A 23,243-nucleotide genomic window follows, 5' to 3' on the forward strand; every position below is an offset into this window, starting at 1 on the left:
CCATAGCTTGCTTCCCAGGGTGACTTTTTTTCCCCTGTGATCATTTTGAACACAAACAACAAATTTAGATTTATTACTTATTAAAAGTTTGGGTTGTCTTTGTTGGTTTTCAGACATGCACTGTACACTCACTTATAATAATAATGCTTAACATATATGTGTCCAAAGGGCTGTACAAACATTAACTAACATGAATACTCACTGAAAGCTAGGTAAGGATCCTAAGATATACTGAGCGAGGCGTGTGCCAGGACATTGAACTGTGTTATGGAAGACAAGGGTACTCAGAACTGACCTTTACCTGTCCCCAAAAAAGCAAACACAATTTTAGGTTGCATTAACAGAAGCATAGCATGCAAGTCACTAGAGGTGATAGTACCACTCTGTTTGGCGCTGGTTAGGCCTCAGCTGGAGTACTATGTCCAGTTTTGGTCACCAATATATAGAGAGGACGTAGAGAAACTAGAAATGATCTAGAGGTGAGTGACAAAACGATCAAAGGGATGGAATGCAAGCCATATGATCAAAGATTGAAAGAACTGGGTATGTTTAGTTTGGAAAAGAGGAGATTAAGGCAGGGACATGATAGCAGTCTTCAAATACTTGAAAGGCTGCCATAAAAAGATGGAGAAAACTTGTTCTTTCTTGCCACAGAGGGCAGGACAAGAGGCAATGGGTTCAAACTAGAGTATTGCAGATTTAGATTATATCTCAGGAAAAGCTTCCTAACTGTTAGAACAGTAGGACAATGGAACAGACGGTCTAGGGTGGTCATGGAAGTTCCATCACGGGACGTTTTCAAAATAAGGCTGTATAGCCATCTGTCTTGGATGGTTTAGACACAAGCAAATCTTGCATCTTGACAGGGGGATAGACTAGATGACCGTTGGAGTCCCTTCTAACACTATGGTTCTATGATTCAGATAGTTGCAGAATTCAAGGCTGCTTCTTATACCAAGTGAGTTAGTAGATCCCTCTCCTTCTGAATGGTATCTCATAGGCCTTTTAAAATGTTTCTCCCTTTATGGTCTTTTAAGTGTGCTGTGGATATTTATGCTTCTCAGACTGGTCCCAGAGGGTCTTGATGAGCAACTATCCCTCTTGCCTCCAGATTTTTCCACAACGCTCCATCTTCTCCAAGATTTCCATGAAGCCATTGGGGGAGAGATCTTCATGAGACATAGTGGACTCAAATGTTGGTACCACACAGATGGCATTGTGCTCTGCATCTTCTACACATGTACTGTAAGTGTGACATCTGTTAATTTGGCCAACACATCAGGAATTGAACTAGGGACCTCAAGAGCTAAAAGCATGAATTGCAATAGCGTGAACTACAGCTCTCTAGCTGTGTGTGTGTGGAGGCGGGGGTGGGGGGACTGGCTCATATTTTTCATGTATTGGGTGCAGAGAAGGCTCTGTAACACCCATTGACTAGCGGGTTATACAAGCAGCCTCTTTCAGAGATCCCAGTGTCTAGCAAGGTCAGCAACCTGAATCTGAGCAGCTGGCTGAAGCTAAATTAATACAAGATGGAGGTAATGCCAGAGGGAAAGGGGAAATGCCTCAAAGAACTTACCACCACCATCAGAGGTGAGGCATGGCGGGGGCCATGTGGGGTCATGTGACCCCTGCAGATTTACTGCTTGGCTCGTATTAAGGGCTTATTCCTTCACCCGCTTACTTCTTATTCCTTCACCCGCTTACTTACTTACCTGGTCCTTCTCACATGAAGAGAGAGCAACAATACCCAAAGTCCAAAGGTGCAAACAATTCGATGTTTATTGAGGTGAACTTTCAGCAAGCATGATTCCAGTTTCCTTCCTTAGTGTCTCCCTTCCCAACTCTGACACCACAGAGCCTTGCCTGTGTCCCTGTTCCCATTCCCCCCCTTAGCAAAACATGATTCCAATTCCCCACCCCCATTCCCTGTTCCCATTCCCCCCCCTTACTTCTTGATTGACTGCAGACTATATAGTAAAGCTTGAGCTCTGCTTAGCTATACCTTAACCAATCATTTTACTGAAATTTAACTAACCAGTCCTAACATATTGTAACATGATTATTTAACCAATTCTATCCCACCACCTTAATTAGTTTACACCTGGCAAAATTAATTATACAGCAGACAGGAACAATCACAGAACCAGACAGAGATTATACAGACAAACAATAGCAAAGTGGGAACTATAATGACAAAACAATACAGAAGTGAGGATTTCACATCCCAGCTATTGATAAGTGAGTTCTTGCCAGACGGGATGCTATCAAACTAAGTTTCCTTTCACATTTTCTAGGCACTTCCCTTTCTCTGGAGGCGATAGGCAGTATCAGGACAGGATTGTATTCCTAACAGCCCAATAGCACCTGATTTCAATGTGACTAGTTTGGAATGTGAGGATGTGACCGGTCGCTTCCCAGCTTATGGCTGCCTCTGCTGCTTAGCCAAAGGCCTTAGCCTAAGAACAGGGCCTCAAACTGTCACAGTAAGAGAAGGCCCTTACACTGGCAGACAGTGATTTTGATTCTTTCTTTTATACCTCTAGAACTAGCTAAGTGATAAGAATACACCTACATTCTTAGAGTATAGTCCTTTACAGACAGGCCTGAATATCTATATCCTAACAGCTTGTACTAAGCATACTCACACAGTTTGAGCATGCTCAGTAACACTGCTGAAGCCAGCTGCCCTCACTCTGCCCCCCACTATCGGCAGGCATGGGTCATCTCACCACCATAAAATAACCCATCTGCTCTTTGGCCATCAAAGTGGTATGCTGCCTGTCCGGTCTGTTTGAAGGGCAGCATGCCCACAGACTTTGGAGGAGGGAATAGTGATAGTGACAGATTAACTCCCCTCTCATCAACTATTTTGGGGCCCATGGTCCTTGGATTTCCACCGCTTTCATCTTCTAAGCACTGGGCAGCAGAGGGGATTATACGGTCCTTAATGTTTCTGTATGTCTTTCATACCCCTGGATGAAAGGTAGTAATGATATACACAGTGTCCCCATCAAACTGGCTGTTCCAGCCTGCATGCTAGGAATTTATGAGCTGCAGATCCCTCCTAGAAAATGTAACTGAATGTGATCAGTTTTCTTCTGCCCTCTGAGATCCAGGGATGGCCACTGAGAGCTGCAGTTCTTCTGATGGAGCATATCAGTAGGACAAGGCATGTTTTATCCACTGTAGTTGTGCTGTCAAACCTGTGGCCACGATCTCATTAACTCCGGCTGATGCAAACACAGCTGCTTTGTGTATTTTCCTTCCAGTCCCAGGTTTTTTTTTTAATACATCGTGGTCAAGGTGGCAGCATATTTGAACATGATTAGTGGCACTCCTGAGTTACAGCATTCAGTTGTGGATTTTGACACCCCAAAATCTGGAAGTACTCAGACATCTGGTCTTCACTATCTCCTGAGGCTGAGCTTCACTCAGTACCGAAGTGGGGACATCCATCAGTCCCGGTCCTGTGCCAGTCCATCCCTGGCATACATTAGAGCAGCCTAGGGGAACTATAATTTATGCCATTGCTGTAAAGTTCCTAAGGAACCTTACACCAGTGGAGTATTGGCACAGCGGAGCACCATTTAATGGTGCCTTGTCATGCATCCTCCCTCCCTGGCACACTCCTATAATAGGTTGGGGGCATGGTAGTGAGAGCAGGAGGTACCTCTGCTGGATGTATGCCAGTGGAGTTACCCTCAACAAAGGAAATTTATGTCTGGCCATTTGTGGCCAGAAATCAGCCCCTTCTCACCACTCAGATGATGCAAAGGGGATAGATCATAAGCCAGAATCTGTCCTTCAGAGTTTTAGTTAGGCCCATTCTAGACATAAAGGGCTAGATCTTCTTCTGGTATCAATTGGCCTAGCTCAACGGGAGACAACAAAGCTATGGTGATTTACACTAGATGAGGACCTGCTCCAATATTTGGATCCAGTTTAGGTTCACATATTGAACTCAATCTCCTCCAAAAGTTCAGGGGTTCTTAGGTGTGAAGGGCATTTTGTTTCAAGCTCATCTCTGAACATTAGTCAAGACTTTTTAAAGTAGGCAAACATGGTTGTGGGGAGGGCTTGCAGAACTTAGAAAATAAGTCAAATTTAAAAGTCTACAGGTTGTGTTCTGCCAATTAGCTGTGTTTTTCTGGCTTCTCAATTTCCTAAGGCTTAAAATGTATCTTGAGCTTCTGGTTTCTTTGTTATATAGAGGGTTAATTTTTTATTCTCCCAAATCCTTTTGTTAAAAAGAAACCCTAGCAAAGAAAATACAAGTTTTAGTTGATCACAGCTGGGGAGGACTGTGGACAGAATCAAATAACAAAGTTTGTCATGTTCCTTCAGGGAGAGATGATGTGTCCAACTGCCCCAACTTTGACTCCTTGTGGGGGAAAAGTCTATTTGGAAAATAGTGACAGAGCAGGGCTTATATATTGATTTACTGTCCAAGTTGATAATCTTCAATGTTCCGTAGTCCAGAAAACTTGACAGTCCTGATTTCATAAAGCAAGACAATTTTGCAATTTCCTCTGATAATGAAGGGCTAGTAAGCTTTCTACATCTTTCAGATAAGACATAAAATTGATGTTCTGACCACATCTAGCTGTTAAAGATCCAATAGCACTTTTAAATCTATCTATATATCATCACAGTAGCATCAGAGTTCATTCTGTTATCTCAATGTCCTTACTGAATTACAACTTGGGTAACTTTACTCTGCCTACATAACTTCCTCTTGTGATTGCTCCCAGAAAAAAATATTCTTCTCTTTCTGTCCTGAAGTGTTGTGTAGCATGGCCTTAGTTAAATAGTTGTTGTGTCCCACCTCGGAGGTCCAACATTATTTCTATATATATTAAAGTTAACTCAGCACTTTAATAGGAAGTTAGTGAAGCACTGCCTAGAGTAAGGAAAGTGTATAGAGTACTGAATAGCCTTTTGAATACTCATGGCCTTACAACACATGGGTTTTAAATATCCCAGTACTAATCTGAGTACTGGCACACCTGACATTTGGTTATAATGTCTGAGAGACAGAGATAATTTATCTGAACATGCAATTCATAAAATAATAACTGTGTATAAGTGTGTGACAAATATTTACTGACTACAGAGCATCTGGGCAATTTTGTCATATAGGCATCCTATCATGTAATCTGGAATATTGTCTTATTTTCATAATAGCAAAGTTTGCCTTAGGGTTTACCGTTAATTAATCATGTCCAAATATTAACTGACATCCATTCTTGGGTGTGAGCAAAATTCCCCCCCAGGGCACTTCCTCGGTGGAAAATTTTGCATTTCCATTTTGAAAGCCAAGTGGATGAAATACTTTTATAAAGGTGGCAATTGTGCACAAGGAAGAGAAATTTCATACTGTTTAGGGGAAGAGAGGAAGAGACTGAGTGGCTCCAGGGAATCAGATGAGTAGGAAGTCACCAACTTTGACAGAATTTCATAAAAGAAGGGAGGAGAGTAGATACACTTCAGCAGACTCTGCTCTCAGTTGTAGTGGTGTAAATCCAGAGTAACTTTGCTGAGGCCAGCAACCTGGCTTCTGATTTTACATCAGCTTTACGCTGTTGTCATTCCATTGACTTTAATGAAGTAATTCCAATTTTACACTGGTGTAAATGAGGGAAGAATTTAATGTACTGAGAAATCCCCTTGTATTAGCTTAGCAATGTCTGACTGTAGGATTAATGGTTGTGTGGAACAGGATTAGCCCATAAGGGATCTTAACACCAGAAATGAGCGGGTTGGGAATCTTTAAAGGGGCATTAAAATGAAGGGGGGACGGAGGCTGAGTGGCACAATGAATTCAGTCTGTTTGTCTTTCATCAAAATATGAACTGAACTTTCTTAAAATTGCAATTGTACTTTACATCAATGGCCAAAAACAACACAGTACCATTGGTTTTTGGGCTACACCTGCAGAATGCTGTAGTATTTGTATAAAGGAAAGAAGGGATGAAAGGTGGTGGACAGTTATGGTGTTCCCACAAAGCCTGATTGAACTACATCTACTCACAGGTAATGAAACAGGCAAAATAGGCCATTAGGCCCCTCGAATATCCTGAAGGTATTTAACTGCCATCAGAATAAAATGAGAGATGCATGGCTATTTCAAGTAAGTTATCACCAACTAGAGATTTCACATTTTCACAGATCAGCCAAGAGTTCTTCAGATCATGCAAGCATGGGGCTAACGGAAATCAAAAGTTTTTCTTTAAAAAGCATGAACAAAGCATTAAAAACTTATTGAGATCTATGTAGCTACATCTACCCATAATATATTGAGCTGGAAACACAATGGTATCTGAGTGTAGGTCATGTGCTTTAGTATATTTCCTGTAGAAGTTCCTCTCTGTTGCATGGTTTATGGTATTAGATGAATGTCCTTTAAAAAGAACATAGCTGACCCATTTAATCACTAGCTACGTGCCCATATGATGTCATATATTGGAATAGTGGAAGCACAAAGCATTCCCTTAAGCCGCTGTGTGTAGGCCTTGTGCATCGTAGGGAACTTTGTAGGGAGACAGCCTCCATCCAAGAGGGTGGGAATGGGTGAAGCAGAGCTGCTTCAGAGTTGAGCCATCACAGAGAGGGAAGGACTTGGTTACTGGACTATACCAATAGCAGATTATGTCTGCCCTGGAGCAAGGGGACAACAACACAGGGAATTGTGACTCTAACAGTTCCCTCTCATGTCTGCTCCTGGGTTAGGGCAGCACTGTGGCAGGGATAGAATCCAGTTCTCTAGGACACTATTCAACTTCTTTAACCATGAAACTGTCCGTTTTCTTCTACCAGTCTGCTGGAACTTTACACATTTATTTACAACACAGATTCCAGCTTCAGCAACAATTAAGGCTGGGGTCCTACAGCCTCCTTCACTACATAACTGATTCATCTCCAGAGCATGGTCCAGTCTGTGCACTGAATGAGGCAGAGGTCTTGTAGAAATAATAGTATGTGATCATGTAACTAGAGATGACTAGAATGCATACACACAAGGTGGTGGGTGGGGGCAAATTAAGGTTGAGTGGGCAACCTTAATTCTGGCATTTCCTAACTTTTTAGTGCTTGACTTTGCAGTGTGTGTGTGTGTGTGTATATATATATATGTGTGTGTGTGTAATTCCCTAGGTTATTTAGAAAACAAGCTGAAAAAGCAGAATTTCCATCATGTGAAATCATGCTGACCCCTATTTTGTTCATTAACAGCGTTGGAATCTTTAGATCCACAACACAACCTCTCCCTGTTGAGCTACTGGGATAACTGATAGCGCTAGCACATTGTCATCCTCTATGTGGGGCAGCCAGTAGAGTGGAATGAGGCTCACATCTTGCCTGTGGGTTTCACAGACATTTGCTGACAGCAGAGGAATATTGCAACTCCGGAATCGTGGTGTCAGGAATCAGGGCCTGCAGCAGAGTCAGTCTCCTAGCAACCTAATGAGCACAGTTGGCCTGTAGTAGGCTGCCTGATTAGCTACTGCCTGACTGGTGGGAAGAGTCAGCAGATTAACTCTTAAGCCCAGCAGCAGCAGCAGCAGGTCAGTAGTTGCTCAAAGCATTTTCCCATAGCTGCAATAGTGACTGCTTGTTCCCAGCCCTGCTCCTGGCTTGTTCCAACTTTGTTCTAGCCCTGCTCCTCGCTTGGCCCCTGCCTCACTCCAAGTAACCTGGTCCTGACCCTCGGCTCCGATTTCTGACTTCATCTGTGACTCTTGGCTCCGACACTGGCCCTGACCCTGGGTGCCAATTCTGCACTAATGACGTCTGCTCTAACCACTAGGTTTGTCTTCTGCTCTGAGCACTGGGCAAGACTGCCCACATCCCAGTCACTCGAGTTCCATTCCAGGCTCTGGAGGGGACTGTGCACTAGTGGGCGCAGGCCTTTCCACCCCATTGCCTCAAAGCCTGGCCGTTTCTGCCTGTGTCTGCAGCAGCCTTCCCTTGTGGCAGTCCAGTCTCTCCCCTCCGCAAGCTCTGTGTCCCAGTCTAACCCCTCATGCAGAGATTTTAGCTGCCAAACTCTAACATGTTTCTACTGAGCATGTGTGAAGTGAGATATTTCACTGACTTAGAACTTGGCCGAATGTGGGAAGTTTTCCACAGGAATATCAAAAGGAGAGAGAGGGGGCTCCACCCCAGAGCAGTAGCAGCCTGGGGGCTGACAGCAGGTGTCCTCGCTGAAGGGGGAATACAGGCATGGTGGCTCTGAAATGTGACCACCTCCCTCCTGCGCTGGAAGGGGCAGGGAAAACAATGATGACGGGGACGGGGAGGTACCTCGGGGTGAGGCCCTGGGCCAGTTCAAGGACATTGAGGGATGGCGGAGCCCCTGTAAAGGCTCAGCTCTGCATGGGAGGAGGCAGGAGGGGGAAGCTGGCCAGCAGGCCCAGGCACCGCTGGGAACAGAGAACAACCCTGGATGCAGCAGGCAGAGGAAGCCCCAGCAGGAGGGTGATTGATTCCGGTAAAAGGGAGACAAGGCCCAGACTTCTCCCCCGACCCCAGGCAGCTGCTGCAGAGGGGGCTCCCTGGTCTGTGCTTAACTGGTTACAAGAGACGCTGCTCAGTGCTCCAAGGCAAGATGGGCATCATGTCCCTCCCCGGCCAGGCCACGCCTGTATCGCCCCCGCAGCAAGGCGGGTCAGGCTGCGAGCGCCCTGGCTGGGGTGAGTCCAGCAGCTTTGATCGCTCCCTGCCTGGCGTGACAACCTTCCCCTCAACAGAGGGAGCAGGGCGGGAACCAGCCCGCAGGGGCGTGGTGCCTATGTACACACTGCATGCCCCAGCCCTACAGCCGATTTGAGTCAGCCCCCGCAGGGAGGATGCCATTTTGTAGAACAAAATGGCCCCCTCCGCCCAGTGTGACCTTGCACACGCTGTTTGCACTAGGTCACGCCTTGCACGCACGTGTGGAATGGCACATCTTCCTGCACATGGCACGGCATGCCCCTGCCAGCTTTTAGCTCAGTCTCAGAAACTGGTCAAAACCAGAGGAGAGGAGGTGATCTCAGGGAGTTAACAGTGAGGTGGGAAGATCCCAGGACACTGTCACTTAAGGGCCTGGGATCAGGAATCCTGTACTGTAGGATGGGCAGGGCTCCGCTCTCTCCTGGCCAATCAGGAGAAGCTTTCAGAACTAGGGTAGTACGTATGAAGAGAACAAGGGATGCATGGACAGAGAACGGAAGCCTGAGCCAGAAGGCTAGGCTTCTGCTGAGCAGAATATAGTTGCTATGGATGATACTAGTATTGTAGATGGGTACGAACTACAGGGTTACTGTGATGGACCTTGCATTTGGGACACTGAGGACTCTTTTGAATTACTTTGGGCTACTGACCTAGTTCCAGGGGACAGCTGGTGATAGCCTGAAAGATACTATATGGTGCTCCCCGGGGTCCATGAAGAGAAAGCGAGCCGAGGGAGGGCCATGAGGAAATATCTGTAGTCACAGGGATGGGGGGAGGAGGAGCCTGGTGAATGGCAACCCCACTACAATGGTCCTATGATGAGATGTGCCAAGCCACCTTAACTGTCGGTGGCACAACCAGCTCTGTATAAGATATAAGCCTTTAAAGGAATTTTGATGTCCTAAGAAAAGAACATCCCTTTCCTTTCAAAAATGTTCAGCAATCAAATAGTTAAACATAGACGTTGTGATAAATTATTCCTAGTAAGAATTTTAAATGTATAATTTAATTGCCCATGTCAACAGCAATAGGTGATTTATAGAAACCCAGCAGACATGATACGATAGTTTTTCAAGGAATATAATTCAGCTACAAACATTAGGGCAAAAAATCATACTAGTCAGCATCACCTACAGTATTTATTTAAGATGTTTGTGTTTCAGAGGTGCACCCTGTTAGAAATCTAGTTGTGCAATATTAGACAACTTCCTAGAAAAGACCCCCTCCCAGGATTCTGCTTGACATTTGTCATGCTGCTTGCTTCCTGTCATTCTGTATCCATCTCTAATCTACATATCTTGTCTGCAGTGTTGTTATAGCCACGTTGGTCCCAGGATATTAGAGAGACAAGGTGGGTGAGCTAATATTTTGTATTGGAGCAGCTTATGTTGGTGAGGTAGGTGAGAACCTGGCTGAAAGACGGTATTAGTGGCTTCCAGCCTCTACCTAGACCAGGGATCGGCAATCTTTGGCATGCGGCCCATCAAGGAAAGCCGCTGGCAGGCCAGGACGGTTTGTTTACCTGCAGCGTCCGCAGGTTCGGCCGATCGCAGATCCCACTGGCTGCGGTTTGCCATGCCAGGCCAATGGGGGCTGCAGGAAGCGGTGGCCAGCACATCCCTCGGCTTGCGCCACTTCCTACAGCCCTCATTGGCCTGGAATGGGAAACTGCGGCCAGTGGGAGTTGCGATCAGCCGAACCTGCTTTTGCTGCAGGTAAACACACCTTCCCGGCCCACCAGCAGCTTTCCCTGATGGGCCGCATGCCAAAGGTTGCCAATCCTTGACCGTGACCATGTAACAGCTGTGTCATAGGAACTGTCCAAATGCATCATTAGAGACCATCCTTTCCTCAGACAGATTACAATCTAAATAGCAGAGCTGGTCACAAATTTTCTGATGAAACATTTTTTTCTGCTGCAAAATGCGGATTTGTCAAAAGTGAAATGTTTTGTGGAATCCTCTTGATTTTGACAAAATTTTGTTTAGAAAAAAATTGTAACAGAGTGTGATGGGCCAGATAGGCCAGTCACTGTCGAGAAGAGGGTTAATGGGAGCCCATGGACACAAAAGGCCCCAGCCTGCTACAATTACAGCAGATATTAGGCATGGAGCGGCGAGTTAAAAGGGAGGGAAACTTACCAGTTCAGGGGCTGATGAGGAAGAAGAGCATGCTGTTTCTCTGAATATGAGAGAAGCCTCTTTGTTTCCACAGACTGAGGTAGCCTTACTGGTCAAACGAGCTGCCTAGTGGCAGGGATGACCCAATCCCAGCAGACTGACAAAACACTGACTGAACCAAGTCCTGAATGTAATGGCAGCGTCCTGTCCAGGGTTCACTGGATGACTCTGGATTTGAGTAGTGGTTTTTCCTGACTTCTTTTCCACCATACCGCCCCAGAAGGGGTAGGACTGAAGTGTGCCTTGGCCAGAGGGCTAAAGCACTGCTACCCTGGACCTTGCAAGAGGCAGCAAACCTACCTGCAGAGACCCACGGCTGGGTGAGTTGTGCCTAGATGGGCCACACAGATGCATGCTGCAGGAGCAAAGCCAATCGCACAGTGCATTCTGATAAGGTTGAAATGTTCCATTATGACCTTTCAGAATGGAAATTTTTAATTTCTGTTTTGAAATGAGTTTTCATTTCAATTTTTATGTTATATATATTTCCTTTGGTGGGAAATTTCAATTTTTTGTTTTGTTTTGATTGTTTTCATTCCATTTCTGAATGGAGAATAATTTAAACTTAAGAATTTCTGGCAAAACGGAAACCCTGGTCCCCACTTCCTCTAGCTCTACTAATGAAACAAGACAGACTAAGGGCAAGAGAGGAGAAGGAGTTTGCCCAAGGCCAGTGGTAGAATCAGGGTCTACCAATTCCCAGTTTAGTGCCCAGTACAACAGACCTTGCTGCTTCTTCTTCTAAGGGTGCGTCACTCTGTTTTTTTAACCTACGTGAGAAGCTTTGCTCTCCACGCCCATTTTACAGACAGCTTGTTTGAGACACACAGGGATAGTGACTTGCTCAAGTTCATGCTGCCAGAACGAGGAACAGAACACAGAAGTCCCAATTCCCAGCAGTTCACACTGCTGCTGCTCCACATTGGTCAGTCATGACTATTAAAGACCCTTTCAGTTTTCCCAGTGGTTTACTTCACAGTGAGGTTCCCCCCCAAAATGGAATGTTTTCCTTTGTACCATCTCAACCATCCCTTCTTTATGAATTCTCCTCTTCTTGTCATTATAGATTTGTTCTATATTTCACTATGCTGGTGGGTACATGTAACTCACTCTGTTTCCCAGGAATTCCTCACTATGCATTTATGCAAAGCTTCTTTTATCTCACATTTAAAATGGTTGCTGTTCTCTGATGATTGTTTTCATTATATTGATAGGTCCTTTCATGACCTGTAGCTAAGGCATCCTTTCTGGCTGACAGTTGGCTTAGTCTCTCTTGCTACCTTTGCTGAATTGCTTTCTTGCTCTTGTAAATATATTCCACATCTCAGCTACACATGACAAACAGTGAAGGCTCTGGCAGACTGCAACCTCAGGGAAAAAATTACATTTTATGTCTAAATTTATATCAAGCTAGCCCTGTACGTATGTGTGTTGACATCTTCATTGATACACTTTCACTGTGCTTTTGTTGTGTGTGTATGAATATATATATATTTCTTGGAACAATTATGTTCTGTTGGATAGACACATATTCGTGCACTTCTTACAGGTGGATTGTTTTCTATACCAGATATGGTAGTTCAGTGGCTTCATTCAGTTCCGGAATGATAACTAGGACAGGGGTTTTCAAAGGAATTGGGCCCTCAACCCTCTTTAGCCACCTTTGAATCTCAGCCTAGAATATTTTTTTCCCATGTCAGTGTTTTGAATAATGCCCCGGTTAGTTAGGTGGCCAAAAGTCATTGCCAGGTGATGACCAGCAACCAATATAGAATGAGTTGGTGTCTCCTGTTGAGTCCCTTCTTTGCAACTGTAAAACAGGTCCAAGGACTGACTGGGTCTGAGGACTGAATTATTCTTCAATTCAAATCAGTCTTCAATTCTTGTAACACACTGGTGAGTGTGTGTGATAGGTCCCTCTGTGTGCCTGATACACAGCAAATGGGACTTTTACAGCCCCTTTTACTAAGTATTGGCTCTTTAGCTCAAGATGTAGCGACCCATGCCTTTTATCTCTAGAGTTCCTTGGTTCAATCCCAGTGTGTGGGCCATGAAGGCAGTTGTCACACAAACATGATTTAAAACAATCCGAGAGGGAAGCAGAGAAACTTCCATTAGTTCTGTAAAGAGTGAGGACTTCCATTTCCAGCTCTGTTAAAGTGGATGCCTTCCACAAATACTAAATTCTTGGTCCAACTGACACATTTATTCTACAGACTCCAGAATTGGAATTTAGAATTTCAGAAAATAGAAATTAACAGAAAATTTGGAAAAAATGAAATACCAGTCTATCTGGAAAACTAGCCAGGGTGAAACCATATTTGAAAATGTCAGGAACTATATTATTAATTATTATTATTATTATGTATTTATTTTATTTTATTATTATAATTTTCAGCCAGTGCTAGTAATTTTGTTTGCCATATTAATATTAAGATTTGGGGTGGGAAAGCCTAATAATTTTATTTCTTCATTTTTTGTTTTTTATGGAAGGACTATCCTTTTGTTTAGAAATACCAGAATTGTTCTGGAATCAGTTTAGGCCCTAATTCTGCAATTTCTTACATGTGGGCACACTTCTGCTTTTGTGCTACACCACAATAATCTACCTCTGCACAAGAAATTGTAGGATTGGGGCCTTAGACGTATCTGTATTCCGAAGGGCAAAAATTAAGAAAACATTAAAATAGGTTTTTTGTTTGTTTTTAAAAATCAGCCATTTCAGATGGAGTACTGTAATCTGTCAATGGTTTGTACTCAGGCTTAGAAGGATTCGATTTTTAATTGGTATGTGTTGCTAAATGTCGATTTCGAAGTACATTCACAAACTGACACAAGTATCTGCATTCAAAATAATTGAAATGTACAGGTAGGCAAAGAAAGAAATATGCTGTTTAAGAATTTATGAGAATTTGATTTAAGGATATTTACATTATATGCTTTGACTTGTGATATTAACGATTTCTGTTTCCATGGCTTTAACATTAAATTTTTTAATCTAAATGTCTGGCATTAATAATTGTCTGACACTCCTCCCTATAATTTCTCACAATGGTAAAAGTTTAAATATATTAAAACATATTAAAGCCCATAGTTTTGCTGAACTGTGAATATTTAAATTGATAAATTGAAAAAATGCTTTAAATAAACATTGATATTATGTCAAAATTATAAATCAACATTAATTGAATTCTGCCAAGGTACTTGTACTGTACAAGCCAGTGGGAGTCACATTTCAACATGTTTTTAGCCATGTTTATAAAATGCCACAACAGGGAGCCTGAGCTGTAACATGTCATGCCATGTGTGACTATTAGCTGCTACACACGTCTAAGTAAAAAAATAGGAGGATAATGATTCAGATTAAGAATCAAAGACCAAAGCCATTTTAAGCTGGGTAGGTCAATTATTTGCTAACCTACAGTCAATGCAGTAGCAGCCCTGAATAAAACTTGCATTCAGTTAACAAGAGCATTACCCAAGATGTTATTTTAATAAAAGTCGGCTTTAGCAACTGAACTTTCAACTATTTAAAACACTTCATTTTTTCCCACACTTTTGCTTTTTTCTTAAAATAATTTAAATGGTTTAACAGAAAGTATTACCAACTGCAAAAACAACAAACCTTAAAAGGAAAAAGAAAACATAAAACATTTGTTAAAAGTTTACAAAAATATTAATTTCTATAGAACAATTATTAACCCTATCTTTTTAAAAGCAAGATCATTTACAGTGTGCTTTGCATGCTTATTCTAAACAATCTTAACTCATTTAAGGATTTAAAAACAAATGTTTGTTTTAAACCAACTTTAAAAACAATTTCTTGTTTGCCAAGGTGCCAACTAAGTATGTGTTAAGCCTTTAGGCCCACCGAGTGATGCAAAAAAAGTTGTATTAATTTAGATGGCATATATTGGACAAAAGAGTCAAAAGTGTTAACATGACTCTGACAGTGTCCTACATTAAACAGTTTTAAACAAGATTTGGTATACAGAGACCTCGGTTTGTTAGTTTTATGGTCAACACACTAAAACTCATGCCAAAGTTTAGGAATTTATTAACTAAAATACATGAAAGAACAGAAGTTAAAACAAGTTAAAATACAGTTTAAAAGTGAAACTAAATAATTATGCAAAACAAATGTAACAAAATCTATTGAAGTCCCTTTCTAAGAGAGGATATCAGAGCTTCTTATTTAGTTGGACAACTGATTTTAGTGGGGAGGAAATGATTAGTTTTGTTGCTCAGTTCCGAGATGTGAAGGGTGGTTACATTTCCTGCCTTTTAACAAACAGACAGCTATGAGCTGGAGGACAGACAGGATAGTAACAGTGGTGGAAATATGACTTTTGCTGATGTTCTCAGGATTCCAGGTGGCAGGTCAGACACAGATGGACTTGCAGCTCAGCCATGAAGCGGTGCTGTGGGCTTTTGTTCATTTTCCGGTCTCGGTTCTGGGATGTCATCTGGCTCGCCTGCTCCCTCTCCCTTCTTTCTTAGGCTGGGCTGAGCTGGATGGGCTGTTTTGTCTCATGGTGCTGGTGCCACATGGTACAGTTGACCTCAGAATCAGATCAGATGGAAAGCAGAGAGAGAACAGAAAAGAAAATAGTGGTGAGGAAAGGAGTACACAAAGGGAAGGGGAGACAAAGCAGAATCTCACATATGCCCAGCTGGAATCTCCTCTGCTACAGCAGTGATGACCAGGTGTCCCCGCTCGTGTTTTAAGGTCTGGACTTCCCAATGATGTGGTGACCTTCGGGATCCCCGGGCAAAGGATGAAATCTTTGGAGTGGAGCAGGAGGGAGAATTGATGGCTTTCCTGCTCCTTCAGGATTTCCAACAGTCCATTCGCAAATCCCTGTCCCAAAACGTCTCTTTTTAAGGGCTCTGAAAGAGTGGTGATAGGCAGAACAGCCAATCCCTTCATTATTTTGTTCACCATTTAGGCCTAAATTTCCACATGCCTCCTCCCCCACACCAATCAACATTCGCTAACATTTGTTATTCCCGGTGCTTAAATCATACTACAAATTTCCATCACTTTCCCACAGTTAGACTCATAGCTGAGGTAGGCTTTTAGGCCCCAATTATTACAACAGACCAGATTTGACTGCCTTTAGTTACAATGAATAACATATCACTCTTCAAGAAACACCATCAAAATCAAGGGACCAGGTGCCTAGTAAGTTACTACTCAACATGAGTAAAGATGGCAGAACCTGGATTTTAAGTAATAACAAATGTGACAAAATGCCACTGTAGAGGATGGATACTTATGCAGAAACTTTCAAACTAGCTGTATTCCAAAATGCTTTAGGGAGTCAAAGAAGACAGTTAGAAAACATAAGTACTGGTGAAAGAGAACAAGAAAGTAAGAGTTACAAGCCTAAATGTTTAAACTTGGGGTTGACATTTTCAAAGCTATTGAAATTAATGGGAGTTGTGTAGCTAAATGCTCTAATCAGTTTTGAAAGTCTCAACATGGGTGCCTCAAATTGGGCCCCATAATCCATGTTTAGATACCTAAATCAAAATGAAGTGGTAGTTAGAGAAGCTGAGCTCCCCTTGAAGTCCAGGAGAGTTGAGGACCTATGAAAATTAGACCACTTTGATTTAGCTCAAGGGATCTCTACCTAGGGGTCATGACCTCCACAGGCATCATGAATAGGTGTCAGGGCATCATGACCACCGTGCTCTCCCCACAGTGAGAAACAAGAAGAGGGTGCCAGAGGGTTCCCATATGGAAATGTAGCCAGATATGGGAAAGGTTGAGAATCTCTGTTTTAGTGGACTAACTTTAGGTATCCAAATTTGAAAATTATAGCCAGAGTAACTTTCTGGTGTTTTGAAGAAGTCTGTTCCTATCTTTTCCATTGATACGAGGGCCTGGTCTAGTTATCAGATGCTCCCGATCCCATCCAGCATCTCAGTGGATGAGGAAGGTTCTCAGTGCAGGAAGCTGTCCTACATACTTGACATGAGAGGGCAAGATGTGGTGACACACAAGGGACAATGAATCACATGGAAGCTGTGGAGCTCTTCTTCATGGAGTCTTTTACCACAGCAGTACAGAAGGGAAGGTGATCATGGACCAGGGCAGGGACCAGTCAAGAAAGGTAGTGGAATAGGCCACTGGCCTGGCACTCAAGACACCCAGGGTTTAATTCCTGATTCAGTCACTGATTTGGGCATATCAGTTAATCTACCCTGTGCCTCAGTTCCCCATCTGTAAAATGGGGATAGTACTTCTGTAAACTGGTGAGCTGTCGCATCACCCTAGGAAGGAAGCGAGGCCACACTCTGTTCAGGCTCTTGCTTAATGGTTAAACAGAAAATTCTCAAGTAACACAAACCAAAATCAATTGCCCTACCCGACTTGAACTGAAGTCTCCAGAAGCTTTTTCTTTGCCTCTCTCAGCCACTGGAACAATGACACAACCTTCCCACAAATCTCCTGCTAGGTCATGTGACAGGCAAATAACCTTTAACCGTTTGCTGTCTGCTTTTCCTTTTCACAATTCCCCTACCCCTTGATCGTGGTGTGAAAATAAAACCATCAGTGAATGTCTGGAGCTCAGATACTATGGTGATAACAGCCTTATGTAAGTTCATAGATAGAATTTGTCCTTACTTACCCCATATGTTCCCAAATCTCCAAACAGCCTCTTCACACAAACCCCTTTATTGGGAGTGCACAGAGTCTCTCGCTGCTACCACAGCTGTTATGGTAATGACAGCGCAGCTGCTTGAAGCTAAGTGGGAAGCGGGGCAAGGATTCATTCCCCCCATACAACATTAGTTTACGTGAGCATTCCATGGGACCATTTGACTTCAATCAGTTTACACCAGTGGTTCCCAAACTTTAACAACCCGTGAACCCCTTTCACGAAAATATCAAATCTCGCGAACCCCCTCCTAAAAATGAATATTTCCGAGGATTTTCTCCCTTACCTGAGCATAAATTATAGAAGCAGTGATCTCGGAAATAATTTTTTTATGACACGTTTATTACACACTGTTTATTATTATATTATTATTTATCATTACATAATTAATTTTATTACATTGTGAAAATGACAACACTCTTCCAAGATTTCACTTGTAGTTCATATCACTTTGATTAAGCCTGTTATAGGACAAGGCTCCTACATGTTTCATCAAGGAGTACCAGACGTGAAACAGCATGAAGGTATTTAAGAAGCCAACTCAAATGAAGACTTCCTCCCACAAGCATGCGGGTCTTGAGAAGTCCAGGCAAACAACGCACAATGACAACAAAGCTTAAACTTGTTCTTCATAATAATTTTTAAAACAACATTGGCAGCCTATTTAATTTTAGAAACAGCAAAAAAATATTCACCTCCCTTTCCAGTTCTCATAAGAAGTTTTGAAGTTTAAATCTCCTCAGTGTGATGGATGTGCTTGCTTTGATCTGCATAGTTCTTGGAAGTCTGGAACCATTGGAGAAAGATAAAGTCTCTGTATTTGGTTTTCAGATGTGCATACAAGGAAAATGCTTTCTCGCATAAATATGTTGTTGAAAACAGTAACAAAACTATAGTAGCCTTTTCTGCCAGTAGGGGGTACTCGTTTCTTAAATTCAGCCAAAAGTTGATCAATGACAGACTTCTGAAACTCCTTTTCAGTTTATAATCACAGGAGATCTCAATCAATTTCTCTTTTTCCTCAATGCTCAATATCTACGTTGAGAAAGTACTATCATCAAAGGGTTTGCGAATCCAGTCATTATTGCCTGACATAGCTGGAAAGTGTTGCCTGAAAGTTGTGCAAAGTACTTTTAGGTGTGCAGTTATATTGGTTTTAGTGCACTGATCCAACCAAAGTTTATGTTCTGGCAGGAAGTCATGAAGAGTACTGAAATACTCAGTTTGATTGTTTTTCAAACACCTTTCCCAGAACTGCAACTTCTTTATCATGGATTCAACTGAGTCTTGCACATTGAAAACTGTTATATTGAGGCCTTGAAGAGATACATTTAGGTCATTATTCAACGAAAAAATGTCTGCTAAATAAGCTAGGCTCTGGAGCCAGACATGATTTTCCATACAATTGGCAAGGTGGAAAGGGTGTCTGTTGAAAAAAACAAGGATTTCCATTCTAAGCTCAAACAAGCACACAAGGATTTTGCCCTGTGAGAGCCATCTAACTTCAGTATGGGACAACAGACAATTGTGTACACTACCCATTTCTTCACAAAGTATGTGAAATATTCTGGAATTTGTTGGCCATGATTTTATGAAATTCACCATTTTCACTGCATTGTCCAGCACTTCCTTCAGTCCCTCAGGCATGCATTTTGCTGCGAGGGCTTGTCTATGGATACTGCAATGAGTCCAAGAGACGTTTGATGCAGCCTTTTTCGTTTGAGCTACAAATCCAGTATACCTCCCCGTTATTGATGTGGCCCCATCAGCGCAAATGCCTAGGCAATGAGACCAATCTATTTCCTTTTCTTGAAAATATGCATTAGTCAGATTGAAGATATCTTCTCCAGTTGTACGTTCTTTCCACGGTCGGCAAAACAAGTCTTCTTCAACCATGCCTTCATTCACATAACGTACAAACACTAGCAAAATAGATAGATTAGCAAAATCAGTTGATTCATCCAAGTGTATAGCATAATAGGGACTATTTTTCACTCTATGTACAATTGTGGTCTCTACATTACTTGACATGTCATTAATTCTTCGCGACAATGTATTATTGGACAAAGGTACTATGTCAGTCCTTTTTGCAGACTTTTCTCTGAGCATGCAATAAACTATGTCGTTTATACATGGACCAATCAAGCTCTCTGCTATGGTATGGGCTTCTGATGCTTTTGCTACTCGGTAGCTCACTCGGTGCAACGCTTCAAGTGCATTTTCATGATCAGTACTTGCTTTGGATAAAAATCAGATGTCACTTTTCCACTTGGCTGATTTTCACTTGAAAAAATCAACAGACTTGTCGAGTTGTGCGGGATGCGTAGTTTCTAAGTGGTGCTGAAGTAGAGAAGATTTGAGGCTGCTGGTTGCTAGAACATCACCACAAATTACGCACTGTGGTTTTGGACACTCTTGATCACCAATGCACATAAAGCCATCTAATCATTGTCATATTTTCTTTTCTTCATAAGCGACTTTCCAGGACCATCATGATCATTTGACTTAGATTTTCCACACTGTGACAGAATATACCCCTGTACTCACACCCTATGCACTATTGCGATCATCTTGTACAAAATATGCCTTGTGAGGTATCACTTGAAAACTCATAATTTGCTGATCGGTATTGTCCTGATAAAATGTGTGAGGCGACATTGTATGTAATGTTATAAGATTCCATTGTATGGTGTTATTAACATATGTTCCAAACTGATGTTGGCAAACAGGTCTGTCTCAAACAAAGGAATGTGTGCTCTGCATAATTTGCATTTTAGCAGCGAACGGAGTAATAAAGTAACAAGGGAAACAAAGGAAGATCAAAGGAAGATCTACAAATGTAGATTTTTTTTGTTACATAACTGCACTCAAAAGCAAAACAATGTAAAACTTTAGAGCCTACAAGTCCTCTCAGTCCTACTTCTTGTTCAGCCAATTGCTAAGACAAACAAGTTTGTTTAAATTTACGGGCGATAATGCCCCCCGCAATGTCACCTGAAAATGAGAACAGGTGTTTGCATGGCACTGTTCTAGCTGGCATTGCTAGGTATTTACATGCCAGATATGCTAAACATTTGTAAGCCCCTTCATACTTTGGCCACCATTCCAGAGGACATGCTTCCATGACGATGACGTTCGTAAAAAAAAAATAATGCATTAAAAAAATTTGTGACTGAACTCCTTGGGGGAGAATTATACATCTTCTGCTCTATTTTACCTGCATTCTTGCACATGTTTCATGTTATGGCAATCTCGGATGATGACCTAGCACATGTTGTTCGTTTTAAGAAAACCTTCACTGCACATTTGACAAAATGCAAAGAAGGTACCAATCTGAGATTTCTAAAAGTAGCTACAGCACTCAACCCGAGGTTTAAGAACCTGAAGTTCCTTCCAAAATCTGAGAGGGATGAGGTGTGGAGCATGTTTTCAGAAGTCTTAAAAGAGCAATAGTCCGATGCGGAAACTACAGAACCTGAACCACCAAAAAACAAAATTAACCTTTTGTTGGTGCCATCTGACTCAGATGATGAAAATGAACGTGCGTCGGTCTGCATTCTTTGGATCGTTATCGAGCAGAACCTCTCATCAGCATGGACGCATGTCTTCTGGAATGGTGGTTGAAGCATGACGGGACACACGAATCTTTACCACATCTGGCACATAAATCTCCTGCGACACCGGCTATAACAGTGCCATTTGAACACCTGTTCTCACTTTCAGGTGACATTGCAAGCAAGAAGCAGGCAGCATTATCTCCCGAAAATGTAAACAAACTTGTTTGTCTGAGCGATTGGCTGAACAAGAAGTAGGACTGAGCGGACTTGTAGGCTGTAAAGTTTTACATTGTTTTATTTTTGAGTGCAGTTTTTGTGTGTGTACTCTGACAGGGTCGGGCCAGATGGCTACAGGAGAGTAATAGAAGGCAGATATATTAACCCCAGGTTAAGTAGGTCCCTTTTCCCTAGGTAAGGTAACAGGGAAGGTTCCAGAACAATCAGGAACCTTCTGGAGACAATTAAGACAGACAGGCTGATTAGAACACCTGCAGCCAATCAAGAAGCTGCTAGAATCAATTAAGGCAGGCTAATCAGGGCACCTGGGTTTAAAAGGGAGCTCACTTCAGTTTGTGGTGCACATGTAAGGAGCTAGGAGCAAGAGGCACTAGGAGCTGAGAGTGAGAACGCATACTGTTGGAGGACTGAGGAGTACAAGCATTATCAGACACCAGGAGGAAGGTCCTATGGTGAGGATAAAGAAGGTGTTGGGAGGAGGTGATGGGGAAGTAGCCCAGGGAGTTGTAGCTGTCGCACAGCTGTTCCAGGAGGCACTCTAGACAGCTGCATTCCACAGGGCTCTGGGCTGGAACCCAGAGTAGAGGGCGGGCCCGGGTTCCCCCCAAACCTCCCAACTCCTTGTCAGACACAGGAGGAGTTGACCTGGACTGTGGATTCACGAAAACGGCCAAACTGAGGGCTGCCGTGAAGCTCCAAGGCGAGCAAATCCGCCAATAAGCGCAAGACCCACCAAGGTAGAGGATTCAGAGTAACAGCCGTGTTAGTCTGTATTCGCAAAAAGAAAAGGAGTACTTGTGGCACCTTAGAGACTAACCAATTTATTTGAGCATAAGCTTTTGTGAGCTGCAGCAGTGACCTGTAGCTCACAAAAGCTTATGCTCAAATAAATTGGTTAGTCTCTAAGGTGCCACAAGTACCTCTTTTCTTTTTGCAAGGTAGAGGAGGAACTTTGTCACAGTACATAATTCTACATTTGTAAATTCAACTTTCATGATAAAGAGATTGCACTACAGTACCTGTATTAGCTGAACTGAAAAAATACTATTTCTTTTGTTTCTTTTTTACAATGCAAATAAAGATAAAAAGTGAGCACTGTACACTTTGTATTCTGTGTCCTAATTGAAATCAATATATGTGAAAATGTTGAAAACATCCAAAAATATTTAAATAAATAGTATTCTCTTATTAACAGAGCAATTAATCGTGATTAATTTTTTTAATCATGTGATTAATCACAATTAATTTTTTTAATTGCTTGACAGTCCTACATCGAGCATTTTTTAGCCCTGATCCAAGTGTTTGCTGTTACATATTCTCCTGCCTTCAGTACAGGAGCCAGCTATTATCTCATCCCAAATTAACACATCAAGAGCTGACAAAATGTTGGGAGAAGGAATTAGAGAATCAAGATTACATCAGTGAGTTCATGGGTCATTCTTATCTTGTATTTGTGTCTGCCTTAGTAACTTATTTTTATTTATTTACATTAAAATGTGCAGCACTGTCTGTGGCAGAGTTTGGTGCTGGAGAAGGGGGTTTTAAAAGGGGCTTTAAGAGAAGGAAGACTTTAAAGTTGCATGGCCTAACCTTCTAAGGGCACATATTTCTGACATATGTCATGTCATCAAAAGAGCTTTGGTCCCTTATGGAGGAAAGAAACAAAAGGCCTGATTCAAAACCAATTAAAGTCAATGAAAATATTCACATTTTACTTGAATGGGTTTTGGATCTGTCCCACAGGGAGCATGAAAGCAGTTGAATCAGCAGAATCCAACCCCATGAAATGGTGTTAAGATGAAAGTGGAATTTGGTATGTGGAAACTACAGATCAGATCCTCATCCTGGAGTAAATTCAACTTGTTAAAACTCAACATTTTCATGTT

General features: G+C 42.4%; 1 long non-coding RNA gene across 1 annotated transcript in view; it reads left to right on the top strand.

The window, feature by feature from the left end:
- Positions 1-23,243, top strand: part of LOC141983759 (uncharacterized) — a 50,496-nt gene that overhangs the window by 7,214 nt on the left and 20,039 nt on the right. The window contains exon 2 of the long non-coding RNA XR_012638500.1: positions 1,112-1,245. This is a non-coding gene — a long non-coding RNA (uncharacterized LOC141983759). The remainder of the gene's footprint in view (positions 1-1,111; positions 1,246-23,243) is intronic.

Source organism: Natator depressus, chromosome 3 (genome assembly GCF_965152275.1).
Source record: "Natator depressus isolate rNatDep1 chromosome 3, rNatDep2.hap1, whole genome shotgun sequence".
Taxonomy (NCBI): Eukaryota; Metazoa; Chordata; order Testudines; family Cheloniidae; genus Natator; species Natator depressus.